This window comes from Pleurodeles waltl, chromosome 4_2 (assembly GCF_031143425.1).
Source record: "Pleurodeles waltl isolate 20211129_DDA chromosome 4_2, aPleWal1.hap1.20221129, whole genome shotgun sequence".
Classification (NCBI taxonomy): domain Eukaryota; kingdom Metazoa; phylum Chordata; class Amphibia; order Caudata; family Salamandridae; genus Pleurodeles; species Pleurodeles waltl.
In genome coordinates, this window is record NC_090443.1 from 474,397,050 (window position 1) to 474,409,986 (window position 12,937).

Sequence of the window (12,937 nt, forward strand, 5' to 3'; positions counted from 1 at the left end):
GCAGGCTAAGGTTAAAGGGTATTACAACAGTCTATCCTGGAAATAACAGGCCTCGAAAAATCATAAAAATGTTACTAGACCTGCAGGTCCAGTTTCTTAAATAATATACTCGACCTCACTGTAATGAACTTGACCCGGAAACGGGTCTCAAATTGTGTGATACTAGGCAAATATTGTATTTTACAGTCACCTTTTTCTTCATTCTCACGAGTTTACCTTCAAATATGTAAGTTCAGCATTTCTGCTGTAAAAAAATCCTCTTTTGTTTGATTAAATACACTAAACATTTTCTCCATGTATAATAAATCTAGCCCACATATAGGGTACACATGATCCATGCATGACTTGCCTCTTAGTTCACCAATAGCTTTGCCATCAGGGCAGGAGTGTTTCTCAGTTTATGTTTAAACACTTACTTTAAATAAATATATTACTAAAGCATGATGTGATAGCCACTGTCATTTACAGACAGTAAATTTCCAAGAAATATCAAAAAACCTTCCCACTAACTTGCAGCTTTACTGATAAAACTATATAGTGTATTAACAGTAATCTGGAAAATTGGGTTTCAGAAAACACGTATCATTTGCACATCACCAAGTAAAGTGTTCTGACTTTTATTCATCCTATTAAAATATTTTTTTCATCACACAGCAGTTTAAAAACATTGTCTTTTACAGCTACTGAAATATATTTTGAAATGTTTGTAAAGTTGACTTAGTTATATAAATGTTTGTTAGGAAAACCCTGATACCAAAAGCCTTTCATTTCACATAGGTCAGACAGTTCACCTTACAAAATCCTGGACACATGAAGTCCACTTGAGTGCAGAGATCGTGAGGTAAAGATGGAAGAATACAGCCTTATATCCTCCCGCCATGGGCTATACCAGTTGTAAAAGGCCATGAACCAGACTCCTAGGCTTGAGAAGCAGACAAAGGCCTATACGGAGGGAGAGGACCTTGAATAACTGGTATAGCCCAAGGCAGCAGGACCATAAGGCTAATTGAACATTCTATCAATTAAGGGTAGAATGTTCTAAATTAAAAAGGGAGAAACAGAAAGGCAAACATTGGAATATAGGAGCAGGGCAGAAAGCTTATACCAGCCATTATTTTTCCTAAGCCACTTCATTGTCTTCAATGAAGCTTTAATAAATCTTTTAAAAAAACAGATCCAATACTTGTGGGCCAGAGATTATAGTAATATAACCGAATCAGATCTATTGTTTAGTTCGAGAAAGTTAAGAGTCATTCAACAATGGACATATGAAAAGTAGCTGGTCAATGTAGCTGCAGATTGCGAACCTGACAGTCGAGAATCATAATCAACAAAAGTTTGTCAGCATATGAAATAGCAAGTGAACAAAAATATCTGATCAGTTGAATCAGTGGAGAAACATATATTAAGTAACATTGGCGAGAGGGAGTATCCCTATAGGACACCACAGTTGCCAGGAAAAGGTGCAGAGTAAAATGGTACAAGTGATACTTTTTGGGAAAGATAGAAAACCATGCAAGGCCTGGTCCCTCAACAACAGCTTAAGCTCCACAGCTCAAGAGTGCATTGTGGTTTACTGTACTTATGGTTACCGACAAATTGAGGAATATAACAAGAGTGAGTCACCTTGATCTAGGATACATCTTAACAAATCATGAGCAAAGCAAGGCCTTAAACTGTCTCGGTGCATCCACAAGAGGAAGCCTAGTTGCTAAGAGTACAGGCAATTCGATACATTCAAGCGATGTGCTAGTTATTTAGCAACAATTTGTTTTCAGTCCTGGGGATCGTTCTGGTGGTGCGGCACAAGTTGAAAATGTTAGTTAAGATAGGAGCAAGCATCTGAGCACAGGTATGTAAGAAAGTACCAGAACAAAGGTCATCAGGGGAGCCAGGCCTAGTCACATGGCTGCATCATCTTCAAAATTAGCTGAGGAGAAATTAGGACCATAGTATATAAAATAAGTAAGGATTTCTTATTTGGGTTATTTTCAGGACGTGCACTTCTGCTGAAATCTGCAGCTCTGTCAGCTTGCACTAAGAAACTGTGCAGCTGTAATTCCTCCCAGTATAATATGTATTAACAAAGGTCATGCTATAAATATTGTACTCGCCATAACCAAAGTCACATGAAAATTTACAACACTTATTCTGATATGGTTTGTCCCGTTACAAAGTTTCTGCCACTTTACAGAGACGTTGCTATTTCTTGTATATGTGGCTAGCAAACTGAATTCTGGTACAGTAGCTTGGTACAGTAGCTTGGGCCTTCATGTTAAAAGCAACAAAAGGTGGGCTTAAAATAAATAAATAAATAATATTCTGACAATCCGCTCAATGCAAGCCCCAAAAGAGACCCTCCTGATTTGCATGTCTAAAGGGCGAGAGCTCTCAGCTGTACACATAGTGAATGTTAGGGACTATCACATGTCCCATTAGAGAAACAAAGAAACTCTTGAACACAACCCTGCATAATAATCAACAGCACAAGTCCACATGACTAGTGAGCGGTGGCAGACATTTTGTATGTACAACACACTTGAATGTGTCCGTTTAAGGAACTTTATATTACACTATATTCGTGAAACCCCACTCCACTTCAGAAAACAATAATGCCGATTACATTGGCAAAAATAAAACCAAATGGATTATTGCTGAAAACAAATTAAACTGCAAAGTGAAACCCAAGAAAACAACCACTGACCTACAGGGAGGCTCTCTATATGAATTTCAAATCATAAGAGCTTGACCGAGATAACAATCCGTGGAAAATATTTTCATAACCGTCACATATTGAAGAACGAGGCTGCAGTGAGATGGCCAATCATCTCAGAGGTTGGAGGGCTAGACCATTGCCAAGATTAATTATTTGGAGCTCAATTATCCTTTTTTCAGCATAGTTCTACAAATATTGGCTAAAGGGAGCTTTGTTCTCAAGAGGGTTCGGATCAGAACTCGCATTAAATGCTCCAATCATTGGGAGGTTTGGCACAGTAACTCAAATTCAAAATCAAGCATACACTTGTAAAAATCAATTCACAAAAAGAAAATTATGAAAGTATGGTTGATTTGCATATCTGCCTCAACTTAAAAAAAACACATTTGCAGAATTACATCTAGAAATCTGAGCAGCGTTTCAGGCGTAATACTGCGAAAGCCGTTTGACTTCTCCCACGAACTCCTATTCCACTGTGCAGAAATCTAGACTAGGTCGATTTATGTACAGAGAAAATGAAGCAGAGCTGTGCAAGCACATTCTTTCTTCACTTTGTTTCCTGTCCGTGGGGTAAACATTTTTCCCTTCAGTAAAAGCACTTTACATTTACCTCACCAAATCTTGGGCGATCTGTTCCCCTTCCCATATTGAAAGAAGAGTTACTCCAGTCCTGTGCCAGATTAAAATCGTGCTTCGCATGAGTAGTTCTGTCGGACTTACTTAATGTGAACGAGAAGTTTATATCACAAAAGCAAAAATGACTTCAAAAAACACACAGGAGTAAAAAGGCAGGTGCCTATTTATGAAAACATTGCATCAATCAAGTTTACAATTATGGATCAAATCTGTTTATTAGTTTAAGATGCAAGAAACACGTTACACAGCTGTGCGCCTACAACCTCTCGGGCGGGCAGCGTATAGCATCATCTGTCGAATAGCCCCAAGAAGTGGGTCCGGTAGAGAAGGCTGCGCAGCCCAAGCTTAATACATTCTTGTCTCTTCTGCATCAAGTAACCTCAAACAAGAACGAACACCACCAAAGTCCAGTGGCTAACCGGTAAGAAAAGAAAAAGAATAGAAAGGTTGAATACAACAAAAACAAGATAGAGCAACATAACCCCTCACAGCTATACTCAGCCATGTTCCTCCCCTGCGCCCACCCACCCCATCCACGAGGGTCCACATCACATGACCCCCCCCAGGCCCGACTACCTCCACCCCGATCAAGCGTCGCTAAGCAACCGCAGTACCTTTAAATATACGAGGCAGGTAAGTTCATTAAATTCAGCGGACAGAATCCGAATAAAGGGTCTCCACAGCTCAGCCGTTTCATCTGCCCTCTGATTGGCCGCTAAGGTTAGTTTCTCCATCGCCAAAATATACCAGAGCTTATAAAGCCAGGAGGTATAGCTCGGAACCCTGTCCGTGCCCCATAGGCCAAGAATCACCTGATGTGCCGCATTGAGGGCGAGGGCAATCTAGCGACCCCTCAAAGAGCGGAGGGGAAAGGTGAGAGGGTTGGATAAACCCAAAATGGTGTAAGTCGGGAGCCTTGGGATCTCTGTTTGGAATACTTTGTCTATTTCATCCAAAATGCTGCTCCAATATCTTCGGGCAGTGCCACAGCAAGTGAATGAGTGTGCCTGTGTTTCCACAACCCCTCCAACAGAGCCCAGATTTAGTGGGGTCCCACTCTCGAATCCTCACGGGAGTGTTGTACCAGGAAGTAGCTATCTTATAGGCCATTTCAACCCCTGGTATATGGTGAGCTGTGTGGTGTGCCCTGAAATATATTCCCCCCCACTCCTCCTCCATCAGTTCTCTCTCAATCTCCCTCTCCCATCGCATCTGCCTCTTCGTCTTGGAGAATGGTATGGCCTTGAGGAGATGTGCATACATTTCCGAAACCAAATGCTTATCTTTCTTCCCTATAAGCCATTTCTCAAATGCAGTGAGTGTTCTGGCAACTAGGGGCTTAACCGTTGGCTGCAGCACCCAGTGCCTGACCTGGTAATAAGTCAATCTATCTGCTTCCGTGAAACCATAGGTCTCCCTCAACTGGTCAAAGGCAATAATACCATCTTTGTCAAATAGGTTCCCCACCCTTCTACACCCCCCAGCATGCAGACGCTGAAAGCCCTCTGAAATCAGGCCAGGGGGCAAACTCAGGGTTCGTGCATATCGGTGTCATGGGGGAAGGGAAAGTTGTCAGGCCGCATCTGATTGCCACCGCATCCCACACCCCAAGAGTCGCGCCAGTGATAGGAGAGGAGTAGAGCCCTGTTGCTCTGTGCCGACGTCGCAACCAAGGTTCTCTCCAGATATCGGACCCAGCAACCGCCTGGTCCATGAAGCACCAGTGCTTCTCTGTCAACGGGCGGCTCCACTCTACTAGAAAACGCAGCTGAGCCGCCTGGTAATATTTTAACAGACAGGGCACCGCTAGCCCCCACCTCCATCTTTGAGCGATATAAAGTGTGGCGGGATATCCGTGCGGGTTTCCGGTCCCCGGATAAACTTCAAAATCGCCGTCTGAAGCATAGCTAGAGCGTTAGGCGGTGGAGTGAGAGGAAGCGTTTGAAACAGATAGAGTATACGCGGCAAGATGGTCATCTCAATTGCGGCAATCCTGCCGAACCAAGATAATTTATGCTTCCCTCATATCTCCAAGTCCCTGAGTACCTCCCTGGAGAGGGCCGCGCAATTCATACGGGATGTCTTTGCAGCCGTCTTCGCTAAAACAATGCCCAGATACGGGACGTGTGATGACGCCCAACTAAAGGGGAATCTAGAGCGTAACTCTTCCTCGTGGTCTGGAGGGACCGACAGATTCAAGATCTGAGATTTCTGTGCATTCACTCTGAACCCAGAGACCACGCCAAATGCATGTAAAGCGTCTGCAAGCGAGACCATGGGCTCTGCCAGCATAAGAATCACGTCATCCGCGTACAGACTGATAAGGTGGTGGTCACCCCCAAATTTAATGCCTGTAATATGAGGATCAGCTCGAAGTCTTTGTGCCAAGGGTTCCATATAGAGAGCGAACAGGAGCGGGGAAAGGGGGCACACCTGTCTCGTTTCCCTTCTTATCGGAAACGGCAGCGATACCGTTTCCTTAACGCGGACTGCCGCGCTGGGCCCGCCATAGACACATTTAATCCAAGTCAGGAGCGTCGGCCCCACCCCGAAGCGCTCCAACACCCGGAAAAGGTAGGGCCAATGCACTCTAACGCCTTCTCCGCATCGATAGTAAGAAGGCGAGCCTCCATACGAGACCTGCGCGTTTTATCTATCAGATGTAAAATCCGCTTCGTATTATCTCCACACTGTTGGTGGGGTAGGAAACCCACCTGATCTGGGTCGATGAGCCTGGGCATATATGGGTTGAGACGCTGCGCTAATATGCTCGTAAACGACTTGGTGTCTATATTTAGGAGCGAGATGGGTCGGTAAGACCCACACTCCTCCGTGTTCTTCCCGGGCTTATGAATGACCATGATAATAGCTTCAAGCATACTAGGAGCAAGAGTTTTGGTCTCTGTGAAAGAATTAAACAACCAGGTGAGTACTGGGGCGAGCTCCGGACAGAAAGTTTTATAGAAAAGCGGAGTAAAACTGTCCGGGCCAGGCGACTTCCCAAACTTCAGGCACGAGACAGCCGATATCACCTCCGCCAACCGAATAGGCTGGTCAAGGAGAGCTGCATCCTGCTCCCTGAGTGGCATGATTACGCAATCAGAAAGGTAGGAAGAGGGGTCGTGGTCAATAGCCGGGTCCTCCATATATAGTTCCCTGTAGAAATCTGGAAAGGCTTCGGCTATTTGCATGTCGGTACGCACCTCCCCCGAGAGGGGGAACGCACCATTCGCACAGCAGTGGCGTGCCTCTGGGCCCTCAATTTCTGAGCCAGGAGCTTCCCACATCTATCGCCCCCTATGTAGTACTTATGCTTAAGTCACGCCAGCGCATATTCCGCCCTATCCCAGTCCAGTCTCTTCAATTGCAAGAGCATCTTCTTCAGGTCCCTCCAAACTCTGGGAGCTCCCGTACGCTTATGAAAGCGCTCCAGAGCTGTTACTCTCCGTTCCAGAGCCTCCGGCCGGTCCCTCCGGGCCTTGTTTTCTTTAGCAGAGAGTGAAATCACCTCCCCACGCATGACCGCTTTAAGCGCCTCCCACAATGTCCCCACACTAGTTAGTCCATTATCGTTCTGATCAAGATAGTCTCTGATCGACTGGCGCATAGCGTCTGCCACATCCCGGTACTGCAGCATCGTGTCCCGAAAGCACCATCCAAGACCCTGGGATTGACCGAGATCCAGGCGGGCCGTCAAAGTTATAGGAGCATGATCCGCCAGAGCCCTGGGCTCTATCGAAGTCTCCTGAATACGTGTGCAGAACTCCGATAAAGCTAAGAAGTAGTCTATGCATGCATAGGTTTTTGAGGCTGCTGAGTAAAACGAGTAATCTTGTAGACCCGGATGGGCTGTCCGCCAAATATCCTCCAAATCACAGTCAGCCAGTCACTGTAACCCAGCCGAGGTCAAAGCCCCATTCTGCCCATACCGATGCCCTGATCTATCCAAGTCGTTGTCCATAACAATATTGAAGTCCCCACCTACAAGTATGGCCCTATCCGAGGTCGTAAACGTCGGGGATAGAGCCTGCTTAATGAAACTTTCTTGTTGAGTGTTTGGTGCGTATATATTGGCAATTGTGAAATGAAAAGAATCTATGCGGACTGTTAGAGCCAGATATCTGCCCCTGACCTTGTGGATCTTAGCAATGACCTCCTCAGGGAAGGATCTCGAAAACAAAATCGCCACCCCGCCCTGCTTAGTGGAAGCAGGGGACCAATACTGTAGGGGGAACCATCTAAAGCGCATACGATAGGTTTCGGTACCCAATAAATGCGTTTCCTGTATCAAATAAGCATGACTCCCAGATCGCTCCAAGAAAGATAAAACTGCCAGCCTCTTCGAAGGGTTATTAAGGCCTCGGACATTAAGGCTAATACACTTAAAAATCAGACTCATGGAGAGGGACGAAAGGCTGCGACAACCGGCCTCTGCGGTGGAGCCAAGCTCGGGGGCAGCCCCGGATAAGGCAGACAGGGCGTCCCATAGCGAGATCCGATAGAGAGCAGGATTCCTGTAGAGGGGATAAAGCATAACTAGACAAAAAGGCACAACAGGTGCATAACAACCAACAATCTAGTCCTCTGTGAAAAGTCCACGTCGAGGTAGAGCTCCAAGCCGAGGTCCGGGACATGTCGCGGGTCTCACTCCTGACATCCAGAAGCCCGGCCACCCAGGCCCAGCTCCAGTTCTGTTCACTCCATTCCCGCAGGACGGTCCAAGGGCACCTCCCCAGCTATCAGTAACAGTCAGGGCCTATGGGCCAGCACCGGCGGTGATTCTATTCAGAACTGCTTGTCTCTCCCGTGCCCGTTATTTTGACGACGGCCTCCGCTTCTTCTCTTTTCACTGCGATCCCGGTCGGCGCTGATGTTCACGCAAACAGAGTATTTCCTGTTGGAGTGGTTAGACTTCCTCCCCTCTGGAGATCTCATTATTCTCCATACTGGACACTCTTTCCCCCAGCAATGTGATTTCAGAAGGTAGTTCCCGCATCTCCTGGGAGATATCTCTTCGAAGCTCCTGCAGGTCTACCCTCAGCGAGTCGAACAGGGAAGTAAGGAAACATTTTGTAACCGGGGCCTCTCCATCAGCCTCTGCTTCGCCCTTGCTTTCGGGTCCCCGCACCGAAGCTGCGGCCTCAGCCTGCCTGCTCTGCGACGGATGCGATCTTGTGAGCATCTCTCTTACCGACTGGTCCCTCTTAGGTTTGGTAGATGCCATCACCACACTCTCAATGCCGACAAGGCCTCTGCTACGGTCCCCGCAGGTGAGCACGCTCCACAGGATCCTCGTCCCCTGGCCGTGGGCCGAGCTGTCCCGCCGAACTCCACCATACTAGTGTTAAGTCTGTTAAATTTCCATAGACAGTCTGATCCCAATAGGGCCCTATTTGATATAGGCAGAACTCATAAATGTGTCAATATTTCGACCCACAGGAAAACAGTGTCAGTTGCATATCAATAGGATGGGGTGTTCTTCAGGACAATAAAAAAGGTACACCTGCATATTAAAAAACAATAAGTGAATGTTGTGTGTGTATAAGCAAAAATTACCCATTCATGGGATAAAACGGACTTACCAAAAGATTGAGGTTAAGCAATGTGGTTAACCTCTGGCCATAATGAAATCAGGAAAAGAAATCCTGAAATAAATCAATGAAAATGATGATCGAATGTGTCGAATACAAACCTCCAAACAATCTAAATCGATTTGCAAATATTAGTGTGGAAGGCTCACCAGTTATTTAATGAGGAAAACCCATGAATGAAATGCCGATTGAGTAGACATCAGGACAATCCAGAGATAGAGCAAAAGACGCCTTCAAAAAGCCATGTTAACCCTGAAATTGGACAGGGTAAGGTGAGTCATATAAATGTGCACTCGAAGACGCGCTAATCATTCCAAGCCAACCACCAAATAGTCACATCCAACTTAAAAATGCAATCGTAAAAAAGTTACTAATAGCAGCTATAAAGAACGTGTAAGATGAAAAACAGACATAGTAGTGCTCATACCTTTGTTTCAATAGTAACTTGGAGCTATATGTACTAAAGCATTTTTCCATAGACACATAATGGGTAAAATCCTTTCATACATTTGGCCCTTGGTTTTTCTCATACAAGCATGGTGATGAGTTGCGCGGAGGTAAAGGGTCTGCCACATCCACACAGACCTGCAAGCAGATAATAATAATACTAATAAGATTTACAGAGTGCCTGGTTACTCCATACGGAGTGTCCCTGTGCTAGGAAATCAACCACCAGAGTCCAAGCAGAGCAGAGCTAGTTCATTTTTCTAAAAGCCAGGACTTAATTCTTTTCCGAAAAATCAGTTCTAAATGTTCTTGCTTGAGATCTGGCGGAAGAGTACTCCAGAGTTTGGAAGCAAAGAGGATGAAAGAGTGACCACCCATACGTGCTCTTTTCACCCTTGGGACTGCTGTGACCCAGCTTCAGCGGATCTGAGACACCAGTCAGGGTGGTAAGGTTTAATCAAGACTTGAAGGTAGGCAGGGCCTTTGTTGTTCAGAATCTTATGGGAAATGTAAAGAGCATTAAAGGATTCTCTCTTGCTAATCAGGTGCCAAGGAAGTTCAGCAAGAGCTGGGCCCAAGGAGGAGAGTCTAGGGATGTTCAGCCGCAGACATGCTGTTGTATTCTGTACCCTTTGGAGCATCCTTACCCTACCATGAGTTGCGCCCAGATAAAGTAAGTTTCAATAATCCAATCTATAAAATAGTAGTGCCTGAATTACCGTCTTCCTAGCGGCTTCTGGAAGGTAGCCTACGATTTTGCATAACATTTTCAGGATGCCAAAACAAACTCCTGCAAGTTTTGATATCTGGCTGTCAAACATGAGATTGTTGTCAAACTAGATCCCAAAGTTCTTGACTTTCTGTTTTGGGATTGGTACTGGCCCTAAGGAATCTGGCCACCAGGCAGTGGACCAGATCGAAGGTTGTTTCCCCAGGATAAAAACCTCTGTTTTCTAAGCATTCAGCTTGAGGCAACGGCAGTCCATGCATTCTGCTAAGTTGACCAAGCAGGTTCGAAAGCTGGCTGCCGAGGTTTTCTCATCCTGTGTGAAGGTGATAAGTGGAGTGCCATTGGAGTAAGACACAATTTAAATGCCATGACGTTCGATCACATCAGCCAGGGGGTGCATATACAGATTGAGTAAGGATGGGCTCAATGCGGATCTCTGTGGTACCCCCTTGCTGTAGTGGAAAGACCTCAGACGAACAAGACTGCTGGACAACCTTGAAGGAACGATTTTGTAGGAAAAAATTCAGCCATTTTAGAGCAAGCTCTGCAACGCCATAAACCATAGCTATTCAGCCAGAAAGCCATGGGATACGGTGTTGAATGCTGTGCTCAAATCCAGCATTATCAACGGGCGGTCTTACCTTCGTCAGCAATGAGTCCAAAGTCCAAAGCTTTGGACAATGAGTCCAAAGCTAGCTTGCATAGATAGACTTGAGACTAAGGAACCCTCTCGTAGAATAAGATGGTACAGGTCAAGTTTCAGAACAAAGGGTCTCTTCTAGCATCCTTGGGAAATGTCACATAACTATGAGCAAATTTGAAAAATATTGGGTGATCGAATTGCAGTCTTTCACCATCTTAGTAATGGGGGGGGACGACGACGACGACACCCTCCAGAGAAGACAAGTATTTCACTATATGGAAGAGTTTGCAGGAAGAATCCTGAGCATATTTGGGGGGGGGGGGGGGGGGGGGGGGGAGGTGAGGAAGACAACACCCTCCAGAGAATACAAGGTTTCACTATAAGGACTCTGCCTGATCTTTTTGTGATATATCTTCCGTGCCTTATCATAGTTATTTTTATCTACAATGATGTAATTCCTACGCCACTAGTGCTCTAGTTGTTTGCAAGTCTTCTTTTGTACCAGAAGTTCATCATTAAACCATACTGCAGATCGTTTGGAGCTGGAAGCTATGCGACTCGTCATAGGTGCAATGCAGTCTAACGCTTTAATAATCCAATTTTCTACATGCAAGTTTGCTGTGCCTATGCAGTGTCTACGAATAAGACAGTTAGCAATCAAAGCTACCACTGACCACTTCCGCATTTGGCAGTGCCGGTCACCTGGTGGCGTAGAAGTTGGGGTGAATACAGCAAAAAGGAAGAATAAAATGGTCGACCACACCGCGGGTATAAGAGGAGGCACACACACAAGAGGAGTTGGCAAATATGGGGTCAAGAAATGTCCTAACTTGTGTGAAGGAGCCTAAATCACTTAAGTAAAATGGAATGCTTGTAAGTTATCAAGGAAAGAAATAACCAAGTGACACGTGGTATCCTCAAAATGAAGATTAAGGTCATGCAAAATTAGGAAGTTTTAATATGGCATCCTTTCAAGATGTCCGCCTCTAGGTAGTGATATAGGCCACGAAAGGTCCAAGTGGTACATGGGCACACTGTGCAGAGGTGTCCAAATATCAAAACTACAGGGCACCAAAGGAAGAAAAACATTTTTTTTTAAAACAATGTGGCAATATAACCCATGGCTGAACACAAAAAATTAATTACCAACTCTCAGAGGGAAATAAAGAAATGTAAAACAGGCTCTGAAAAGCTTTAAGGCTAATGGAAAACTGAACAATGTATGTGATCACTGGCATATCTATCCACTACTGAAGGAGGCTACTTTTTGGTTGATTTCCTCAAATTCATTCAGGCGATTTTGTACCTTGTTTAAAAGATGTATCCATTTGCATTCTCCTAAATTAAATATTGAGACCATGTCACCTCCTCTGGGGTTCCTGACAACCTTTTTGAGTACAAACCATTTGAGCTCAAACTCCGTGTGGTTTACACTTGAAAAATGATCTAGGAGAGCACCTCGAGCACCACAGTTAATATGGCTACAATGGGCTACCTAGCCAGGCAAGATGGCCCATCGGATGCACTCCGCTGGCCCAAGTATAAATAAAAGTGCTGGGAACCTTCCACACTGAAGTATTTGGGTCCTGCACTTGCGTCCAATGTGACACTGCTTGTAAAGTTTTTTTTTTTTTTTTTCTAATCAAGAGATATTTTGTGACTATGTAGCAATTCCTTGAAATTACAACATATAAGGAGTCTTTTTTCTTCATTTAAATTTCAACTCCTGAAGATGGTATAATTGATGTTTACAACTGGGACCAAATTGTCGACATATAACCCAACCTGTCACTCATATCTTGTTTCTGATTGCGAGCTATGGATCTCAGTTGCGTTTGGGGACAGTTCCACACTAGTATATTGAGTGGGTTTTATATACATTGATATATGGTGGCGGTGATGCTGACCAAACCACATATTTCCGCAATGTCCATGTATTGCTGAGATTCAAGTTTTGAATCCCTATTACCCTAATTTTGTGAAATTGCTGTGCTTTTGAAATACAAGTCTACTTAATATTTACACCTGCTGTGTCAATTGGTTTAGTTGATTTATGCTATCCAACAACATGTTTACTTTATTTGTGATGTTATTTTTGGGCATCTGAGAACTTCCAAGCAACCAGCTATAGAAGTATTCAGGTTCAAACAAGTCCCTTGCCGACGTCTTTACTT

At 44.8% G+C, this 12,937-nt stretch overlaps 1 protein-coding gene across 2 annotated transcripts in view; it reads right to left on the bottom strand.

The window, feature by feature from the left end:
- SPC24 (SPC24 component of NDC80 kinetochore complex) overlaps window positions 1–12,937 on the bottom strand; it is a 59,232-nt gene that overhangs the window by 25,688 nt on the left and 20,607 nt on the right. Inside the window, exons 2-3 of one of the 2 annotated variants that reach the window (XM_069231817.1) lie at window positions 9,093–9,195; window positions 8,935–8,997 (exon numbers count right to left, since the gene is read on the bottom strand). The exons of the other annotated variant lie outside the window; for it this stretch is intronic. The gene's annotated coding sequence lies outside the window, so the exon portion shown is untranslated. The remainder of the gene's footprint in view (window positions 1–8,934; window positions 8,998–9,092; window positions 9,196–12,937) is intronic. 2 annotated transcript variants of the gene reach the window in all.